Source organism: Sceloporus undulatus, chromosome 1 (genome assembly GCF_019175285.1).
Source record: "Sceloporus undulatus isolate JIND9_A2432 ecotype Alabama chromosome 1, SceUnd_v1.1, whole genome shotgun sequence".
NCBI lineage: Eukaryota > Metazoa > Chordata > Lepidosauria > Squamata > Phrynosomatidae > Sceloporus > Sceloporus undulatus.
Window position 1 is genome coordinate 254,718,865 of NC_056522.1, and position 10,376 is coordinate 254,729,240.

The window sequence follows — 10,376 nt, forward strand, 5'->3', positions numbered from 1 at the left end:
TATTGTTTTTGTTCATAGGGGGCTTTATAAATACTGGTGGAAACGTATTTGTTTTATTTTACTAAGTTTCAGGCCTGGACAAAACAATAACAAAAAAAACGTTCAGTAGAAAACAACAAACTAAGTTTCGGCAAATTTAAAAAAACAAACCAATCCTGTGGAAAAAAGTGATTTATTGGAAATGGGCAATTCCCCACTGTCTTTTCAAAAAAAACAAAAAACCATGCGTGAACCACCAGTGTGATTGCGGGGCAGCTAAAAAAAAAAAAAAAGGGGGGCCAAACCAATGCTATTTTAAGGGGGGGGGCGGGCAATTCAATAGAACAGTTATTCGTGGTCTTAGATTCAAAAGAGAAGTTAATTTAAGTTGGCCACGTATTTCTGCTTGGTTTTTTCAAGGGGGCCCCCACCTAAGAATTACTTGTGGGGTTTCAGTTTTTCTTGGGCGGCCCACAATTCAGGGGGGAAATGGGACATTGAGGGAGGAAGCACTAACCCAACCTGGGGGAGCGTTTGTCCCAAAAAAGTGCCGGGGGGCGTGGGGGGGGACCAAAAAAAAAAAATGGTGAAAAGGGTCTTGGGAAAAACCACGCCCTTATGAGGGGAAAACCTCTAACTTTAAGGGAAGCTGTGGGGGGATTTGTTTTTAGCCGGGGACAGCAAAAAAAGGGGCAGGTAAGGAGGTCTGGATTTATGATGCCCGTTTAAAACAAAACATCTTTGGAAAGGGGGATTTTTGTTCATAATTGAAGGGGGGGGCCAAGCTGGTTTTTCGCTTTGGCTTTCCCAGGGGGGAGAAACCAAACCAGGGGGAAACCCCCGGGTCAAAAAAACAAATGGCTGGCCCAAAGTTTTTAAAACAGGGACAAAAAAAAAAAGGAAGAATTTTCCCACCCGGCTTGACCAAACAACAAATTCGGGAGGAAACTTCCTGACCAGTTAAAGGGGCTTTCGGGTAAAAATGGGAATTGCCAACTTTCCTCGGGGGAGGGGTTTGGGGTGATTTAGAAACGTCCCCTTCCCTTTGGAGGGTCTTTTAACAACAAGAGGGGCTGGATGGCCACTTTCTTGTCCAAAGGGATGCTTTGATTTTTGGGGAAAATTTTTCCTGCAGACAAGGGGGCTTGACTGGGATTGGTGGCCCCTTTAGTTGGTCTCTTTCCAACTCTATGTTTCTATGATTTTAAAGTTCCCAACAGCTTCGGAGAGTCAAGCCCCAAAAACTTTAAAAAGAAAAAAAAAAAAAACAAAGGCAGGTTGTGGTTTTATGTTTCACAAAAAAAAAAGGGATCCTTCACCCCAACTTCAAAAAGCCTTCCTTGGCCTTTTTTTTTTGCTTTGCTCCCTTTCTAGAAAAAAAAATGTTTGCCCCATTTTTGCTCTGGTTGGCCAAGGGTTTTCTTTGCCTGCTGCTTGAAAGTTAAAATGGATTTTTACTAGGGTCACAGTTGGTTCAACTCTATTTAAAGTTTCATGGAGGGGTTGCGAGTCAGTGCGGGCATTTTTCCATTTATGCCGAAGTTTTCCAAAAGGGTCCCAAAGCTTCGCGGGCGTTTGACAAGCGGGGGAACATTTGGAGGTTCTACAAAGTTTCCGTCTTGCTCCAAATTTCCCCCATTTTCCACTTTGATGGACATTTTTTTAAACCTTGGGCTTATGCTGTTATTGTGCATCTGGCCCATTTTTAAAAAAAACCCTTTCCCCGTTCTCTTCCCCTTTTAGTTTCAAAAACAGACAATTTTTTTTACTTCTCAGTGGCTCTTTTGCTTGCCCCCCTTTTGTTTGTCTAGGCGACCTTAACCCACACGGGAGGCGGCAAAAAAAGTGCCCAAAATCCCCATGGATTAACCTGGAGTTGACAAAAACAACCCCACATTTGAATATCCCAACAAGAGTGGGGATTGTTTTTGGGGGGGGGGGACCCCTGTCGGGTTGATTTTTTGGGGACCATTAAAAACCCCCAATAAACTAAAAAAACCATTGGCCCAAAAAAAAAAAGCTGCAGAAATTCCCAAACACTGTTTTTTTTAAAAAACTTCGGGTTTCCAAAGTTAAAAAAAAATGTTTGGGCATTTTGGGATCTTTTTTTGCAATATTTTTTACCACGGGTTTTTAAATTGTTTCGGGGAGATAAAATTGTTGGGGAAAAATTTTGCACGACAAATCATTCTTGGAAAAAAACACAATTCCCACTCTTGTTTGGTGGACTTATTTCATGGGTGTAAAAAAAAACTCCGAGGGGGGGCCTGTTACAAGGGGGACAAGGCCAAAAAAAACATTAAAACGCTTTTCGAGTCACCAGTTTGGGGGGCGGTTGGTGGTTTTCAACTGATTTGGGCTTTGGCCATTTCCTAAGCGTCCCAAAAAGCCTTAACCAACGGGCCACGTTTCCAGTTCCTTAGGGGCTTTGGAAAGCGTGGCTTGGTGCGACTTTTTTCTTCTGGGACTCTTTAGGGACGGCATGGGAATCATGAAAAAAAACCCCCCACCCCATTTTACCTCCCCACTGTGGGACTTCGGAAAACGCAAGGGGCTTTAATTTTTGGGTTTTGTCTGAAAAACAGGCCCCATTTGTATACACAAACGGGGGGAAACTTTTGGGTGCTTCCCTTCCCATGTTGATAAAAAAAACTTTTTCCTTAGTTTTTGGGAACCCCCACTCTGGGACAATTGTTTCTGTTATTAGTACACACTTGTCCCACCCTTAAAACTTTTCCATTATTACACACTTCCCCAGGTCATTTTAGGGACAAAAACAAAATAATCCCAAGTTTACCCAGTGTAAAATAGGATTTTTCCTTAGAGGGAAATCCTCTGGTTTACCCAACTTTTTTCCTTTCGGTTGTGGACGGGGAAATAAACATTCCAAATTTATTTCCTTGCTCTCGGGTTTTTTCTTTGTTTTTGGAATTGGGGGTTCACTGATTATAAGGAAGGGGCATTTCCCCTTCTTTTCAATAACTTGGACTTACCATCAAGGGCACCATTTTTGCAATGTTGGGGGGGGTTTGGGGGGGGAAAGAAAACCAACACTTTTGCCACACTTTTTCAGAATTGTTGGACTGGAGATTTTTTCTTGCACACACGGCCTTTTCCTTTCATGGGTTTTTTTAACCCTCTTTCCATTTCCTCATTTTACTGTAAGGATTTACAGGGGATTTGAAAGCAATGGGGGGATGGGGGAACAATAGTTGTAGAATTAACAGACACTATTTTTTGCTGCTCCCCCCCACTGGTCCTTCACCAGGGGCCTCCCCGTTGCACATTTTAACATGAAAAAGGTCAAAAAAAAACAAGAGCATAGTTATTTTTTTAAAAGTATTACTGGGGCTGGTCAAGGTTTTGAGCAAAGCGCAAACGTGGGAAACAAGGTTTTTCTTGGCCTTTTTTTTTAAATGTGGGCTGGGGGGGGGGGGGAACTTGATCTCAGGCTTTGGTAGGAAAAATGGATTGTACCGAGTTTAATGAAGGGGACAAAAAAAGGGGACGAACTCACTGCATTTGCTTACCCGGACAAAAAGTGGGAGAGGGGGGGACAAAAGGAGCAAAACCCCTTGGGAAAACATTAAGCGGTTCTGAAAAACATGGAGAGGCGTAGGCAAAGGTGGCAAAAATTGTCAAAACAGGGGGGGGGGAAAAAAAAGGGAGTTGGCTTCATTAGGGGCCACGAAAAGGGGGGGACAGGGCCTAAAAGTTACCTACCAAAAAGGGGCATGGACCAGGAGGGGCAAAATTTCACCAAAAGTCCTTTTTTTTAACACCATAATGCACCCAAGCCCCAACCAAAAAGCTTGCCAGGGACCCGGGGACAAACCTTTTTTTGGGGGGGCATGGGCACACCCAGGGATAAAAACACAAACAAAAAAGGGGGGCTACAAAAATTGCAGGGGGCAGAAAAACAAAAAAAAAACAAAAAAGATCCCCATTTACGCCATAGGCAAAGCCAAGACAGGTAACCACAACACCTTTCTGTGGTGGCATTTTTTTACAGGTGGAAAATGGGGAAAAAAAAAAAACCCAACCAATTTTCTGGAGGCTGCACAGGCTATGTATGAAATTTTTCCCACCTTCCTATCCAGGCCAAGGAGGGTCATTAGGGGGAGTTAAGGTTTTGGGTGAGGATGCATGGGAAAAGACGAAACAGGGCAAGATGTCCAATTCTGGAAGGATTCGGGATTTACTCAGGAAAAAAGTTTTTTTTTTTTTTTTTTCAACATTGGAGGTGGACTTGGGGAAAGGTGGGGGGTCTGGTTTTTTTCTGGAATCAGGGACCACTCCAATACCCCGGGTTTTTTTTTTCCTGTTTCAGAGTCGGAAAAGATAGATTCAGCAAGGGGAAGCTCCAAAAACAAAACAAGGGTTTTAATCTCCAACTTTCAGGACAAACGTTTCTGGGAGAAATTCCTTTTACACAGGGGAATGGGAAGTTAAGGGGAATAGATTGGGGGGGGGGGTTCTTGTTTATTATCTTGGGGCCATTTCTTTCCTAGTTAAGAACATAAACCCTGAGCCAGGGGGGGGGACATTAAAAGGGGGGCTAAAAAAACACTTTAGGATATATATTGTCCACTAAGGGGAAACAAAACCAGATTCAAACAATATACAATTTGGAGGGAATTTTTTTTTTACTTTGTTTTTTCAGGATTTAATGTAAAACAAAAACAAAAATTTTGGGAAAAAAAAAAACCCCAAAAATTTTTACAACAATTCACTAAAAAACCTTTGATTTTTCTTTTTCACTTTCCAGTGGATTTTGGTTCAGAGAGTTTTACAACACAAACACATTTTTTTTCAAATTTCTCAGTCAAAAACTTCTTTACCCTTGTGTTTTGGGAGCGTTTATTCCCAAAAAAGGCTTGGGTTAACTTTCCCCAACTTAACAATTTCTGAATTCCTTTTTAAGTTGTTTTCTGGCTTACGCAGATTTTTTCCTAATATTTTAAATGGGAGGAATCCAAACCAATAGTTTTTTTCCTTAGTTGTATCTGTTTCCCCTCCCAAACTCCCCACCAAAACAGTGGGGAAACTCAAAATTTCTAAGGTTGAAAAAACTTTCATTTATTGCCCCAACAATTTTATGCCTTTTACATATTTTATTCCTTGGCCTATTAAAAATATTACATTTTTTTTTAACCTTTTGCATTTTTTACTCATCTTTTTTTTTTCTTTCGGTACAAGATTATTACCCGGGCTTATTGGAATTTGTTTTCATCATTTCATTTCCTTGACACCCAACACAACCCCCCTGCCAACCCAATTCCTTAGGGGCTCTTGGTGAGATTGTTTGGTTTTTTGCTACCCCCACACCCTTTACACCATATTGGTTAAAGGAAACAAGGGTAAATGATTTTTTTTCAAAGGGCAATAGGGAAAATGTGATGAAAAAAAAAAAAAGGTTCCATTTTAACTTTCAAAACTGGTTTTTACCCCCAACAAAAAAAAAATGGAAAAAAACACAACCACTTCCAGGGGGGACAAAAAAAAAAAAACCAAAGTTTTAGGAGACTATTTATGAAGGGGCCTACTGAGTTACACTTTATTTTTCGGAAAAAAAAAACCCCACCCCCCCCCCCCCACTTTTGCAGGGGTTTTACAAAAAACATTAGTGGAATTATTTTTTTTACCTTTCATCCAGGGTGGTTATTTTGTCTGAAAATTTTCCAAACCCATCCATGATTACTAAAAAAACCAAAGGAGATGAAAAAAAACAAACCCAAGAAGGGCTGGTTCATTGAGTTGAACTTACAAGGGGAACCTAACAAGCAGAGCCCAGCTAGGGGGAAAAGCCAGCTAAGAGGATGGGAGGGTCTTGGAGGGGATTGTTCCTCATCCCCCCACGGGATCGCATTTGAGGTCAGGGGCATTTTGGACTCAAAAGGGGGTTTTATTTACAACCAAAAAAACACCAACAAAAAAAAATTTTTAGGGAAATACAAAGAAAAAAAACTTCGAAAACCTTGTTATATTACAAATTTTTTTTACCACAAAAAAATTAACTCAAAAAATAACCCAAAAAAAAAAGTTTTCAAAAATCATTCATTAAAATTAAGCTCTCCAAAAGAATAAAAACAGGAAAAACAACTAAACACAAAAAAAGCAACAAAAGAAAGGGAAAAAAAAACAAGCCCAGTTAAAAAAAAAAGTAGTTAGTTAAGGTTTAACATTTTTTTTCAAAGAAAACTTACCCCCCCCTTTTTGAAAGGAAAAAAACCCCCCTTTCCCCTTGTTTGAAAGGATTAGGGATTTTAACCCCCCAAAATTTTCAGGCAGTTTATGGATTTGGCAATCTAAATGGCCCACTATTTTTTGGGCCCTCTCTTGGGCAAGTTCAAATGGCATTGTTGGCAACTGGATTTTGTTTTTCTGAAAAGGGCTGTGAAAATTTTCTTTTCATGGAAAGCCTTAAAAAACAAAAAACACCACTGTTTGGGTGGTTCTTTATTAAGCTTTATAAGGAAATCCTTTTCCCTTGGGTGGGGGGGGGGCCCCCCCCCCACCCATTCCCATGATAAGTTCATTTGGGGGGGGGGACACCTCGGCCTCCTTGTGCCATTTTACAGGTTTGTTAAAAAATGGGGGGGGACACCAAAAGAGGAGAACAGGGATCAAAAAATAGGAAAAAACCCAAAATGGTCTTAAAAACATTTTTTAAACATTAATAAAAAAAAACTCAAATATGGACACTACTCAAATTGAAGGGAAACCCCCCCAGAGAGTTTCAGTTTACAATGTATTTTGTTATTTAGTAACGATAGGGGTGAGTCAAAAAAACTTTGGGTTCCAAATGTTTCAGGTTTCTTAAGGCCCCTTTTAAGGTGGGACTCCAGAATTCCCCTCACTTTTCATTTTTTACCTTTTCTTTCTTCCTCAAAGGGGAAAGTACAAAAAAAACAAAACTTCCCAAAAATCGTTTGTTTTTTAAAATTTATTCCATTCTCTTTTGTAAAACCCCATCTGGCCAAAAAAATAACAAAACAAACAACTGATGGCAAGAGGGGGGCAATTTTGTTTTAACTTTAGGGGGAAAAAGGGGGAAAAAATTTGAAAACCTGGGATGGCCCTTTCTCTTTCCGTGTTTTTTTGTTTTAGTTTTTTCATTGTTGGCTTGAAAAAACCACCAAAAATTAAACAACATCTCTGTTTCTGGGCCCATTTTTGGAAATTTCCAGGCCCCCCACCAAGAATTGGCTTTGGAAAATGCCAAAAAAAACTCGTTAAACCCCAACTTTGGGAAGTGGGGGACGGGCTGTTTGAGTTCTTGGACAAGGCAAAAATAGGGAATTCTCATTCTTATTTTTTTAAAAAAAAAAACCTTGGGGGTTTGGGGAACTTCATCTAGAAAAAACCCCTTATTTTTTAGGTTTTTTTTGGCCCATTCCCACCCACCCCGTTAGGGGGGCATGGGAAACAGGTGGCCGCTCGGGGGGCCGGGGGCCAAAAGGGGGGTTCTGAGGGGAAAAAAACAAAAACAAAAAAACAACCATTTTTTTTACCGGCCCACCTTCACCATTTTGTCCTTTCCCAAACAAAACTGGCCCCCCATTTTTCGGGCCCACCCTGGCACCCAAAAAGCCATTCCCATTCAGGGGGGGAACTGAGCCCACATTTACTTTTCTTTCCGGGTTCAGAAAGGAGGGGTTCATTCTAAAGCCCTTCTTTTTTTGCCAGTGTTTACCAAAAAAAAAAAAAACTATTACCCTTTTTTTACAAAAAACATTTCAGGTTTTTTATGAGGAAAGAAGATTTCCTTGTAGGCACCTTTGTGAGGGGGTGGTGGTGGGGGGGTGTTGAACTTAAAGTGAAAAGAAAAAAAACAGGATTTGTTGGCACGGCATTCCCAGGAAAAAACTCCAATTTGTGCCTCCGGCCCAAAAAATTGGAATTTGGGAACCAAAAAGATAAACCAGGGGGGGGGGCTTTCTTGGGGAACCATTTAACAACCCTAAACCTCTTTTCCACCACTATTTTTTCTGGAACCCATCTTTTTATTGGGAAAAACAGCTTTTTTTAAACCACCACTCTATTTTCCTTCTTTTTCCCCCCCCCAGGTCCAATTGCCCAAAAAAAAAACTGGGGCTTTTTGCCCAACTTCCACTTTCCCAACACCACCCAAAGCTTTAGGTTTTCCAATTGGCCTTTGTTTACAAATGGGGGACCCATTAGTTTACAAAACAAAACACAAAAAAACTTGGATTTATCCAATTTCATTTCCCATTATGGCAAGGAAAATTTTTGGGACCTTTGGTGGGGAATTCCATTTTTTTTCTTTCAAACACCACCCAATGGGCATAATATTTTTAGGGTTTCTGTTTTCCCTGGGGGACTTTTCACTCTACCAAAAAATTGCATTCTGGAGGTCGATTTTAGGGTCTATGGAAAAGCTCATGGGGCTTGGCCAAAAAATTGTTTCTTTTTTTGGATTTTTAGGTTCCTTCAAAAGGGTGCTATTAAGGATCTTTTTCTTGTTTCAGGAGTGTGAGACCAAGGAAAACATGGAACAAAAATTTCCAAAAAACCCAGTCCCCAAAACCAAACCATACATCTGATTAGAAAAAATACTAGGCTTTCTAAACCAGGGCCTGGCCCCCCTAGAAAAAAAAAACAAACTATTCCCCCCTCACACCAAGGAACACGTGCAAAAAGGCCTTCTAAACTTAAAAAAATTTAGGAACCACCAAGGGACCGGTTTGTTTTCCAGGGGGCGTTACCAGTGAATGAAAAAAACACGGGGCCATTTCCAAAGGGGTTTCAGGGGCGCGTTTTTCAATGTTTTTCACCAGACCCCCCAACCCCATTCATCCATTGATTCCGCAGGGAAAGTTGGGTTTTCCCGAGGGGATTCAAGTTACTGGGGGCAAAGGGTTCTTTGGCCTTTATTGAAAAACACTTCTTAGACGGGGTTCCCAAACAACCTCTTTGAAAAAAACTTTTGGGCAAAAATTTTTTGCTTTGCTGTTCATCCAATCCAAATTCATGGGACAAGTGGGCGGGGAAGTCGTCCCTTTCTTTTTTTCCACTGGTCCGTTTTTGCTTTTTTTTTTCAAGGTCCGGGCCTTTCAAGGTCCAATGCGGCTGCAATGAAAAAAAAAAACCGGTGGCAAAATGGGTCGATAGGATTTCGGGAGAAGGGGGGGGTGGGGTGGGACCCAATTTTCTACAAAGTTCCACATCGTTTTAAATAAAAAGTCTCTTTCCCCGGGGAAAAAGGGGCCAATGTAACCTTAATGGTCCCCAAAAAAAACTTTTTAGGAAAGGATTGCCTTTTTTAGTCTTTCGGGGATTGTTTGTTAGGGAAAACCCAAATTTCACCCATATTCCCCAGGTTTTAAAGTCCCAAAAAACCTTGAAAAGGGAAAACTCTTCTGTTCAAGGCCACAAATTTTTTGTTATTGTTCTTTTGGGCTTCGTCCAAAAAACGCTTTAGTGATTTAGGCCCAGGGGGCTTCCCTTTTTTTCAACCTTGTTTCCGCCCATGAGTCCCCCAAGGTGGGGGGGGGGGGGACACTGGGCTTTTGGATGATTGAACTCTACACGGTGTACAAGCAGGAAGAGTTTTAGGGCTCAAAAGGTCCATTAATTTGATTTGGGAAAAATGGGGGGGGGGGGGGACTGTGTCCAGTTACTCTTGGATGTAATGGGGGCACTGTTAAAAAAGCCCACTTCAAGCCTGTTGGTAGCCAAAAAAACTCCATTTTAACCAAATTGTTTCTTTGGGTAGGTTAAATTGGTTTATTAACAAAACAAAACACAGCGCCGGGGTTTACGTCCCACGGGGGCTTTCTTATCGTTTTCCACATTTGGGACCGTCCGAATTTGGGGGATTGAATAGGCCGTTTAAACCTCAGTGCCAACGCAAACTCCCCAAAATTTTTCTTGCAAAACCCACCCTCCAATTTTAGGAAAAACGTTGGGGGGGAAGGTGCTTCTCTATTGGTTTTCAAATTCTTTCACGGGGGCGGGGCCCTTGGGAAATTGTACAAAATCTTTTGCATTTGATTAAAAAAAAAAAAAAAACAAAAACCGCCAATTTTGAAAAAGCCGTGGGGCTGGGGAAATCCCTTGCAAGCCTATAGTTGTTTTGCTTTGTTTGAAAAAAAAAAAAAATTTTAAAAAAAAGTCTTCCCCCCCCAACACCCCCCAGATTGGGTTTTTCCTTTAACTTTTTTCAAGGGCCCCCAAATCCGTTAATTTTAAAAACAGTCCATAAGCCCAAGTGTTTCCCAAGGGGGGCCCCTCAGGGGTGGGTTAGAGGGATTTGAAAAAGCAGGCCCCCCCTTTAGGGCATTTGGCCCCATTTTTTTTTACAGGTTTAGCTTCAGTTTTTACACGTAGCAACCAACACATCTTGGACATACGCTTTTTTTCCCCACTTTTCT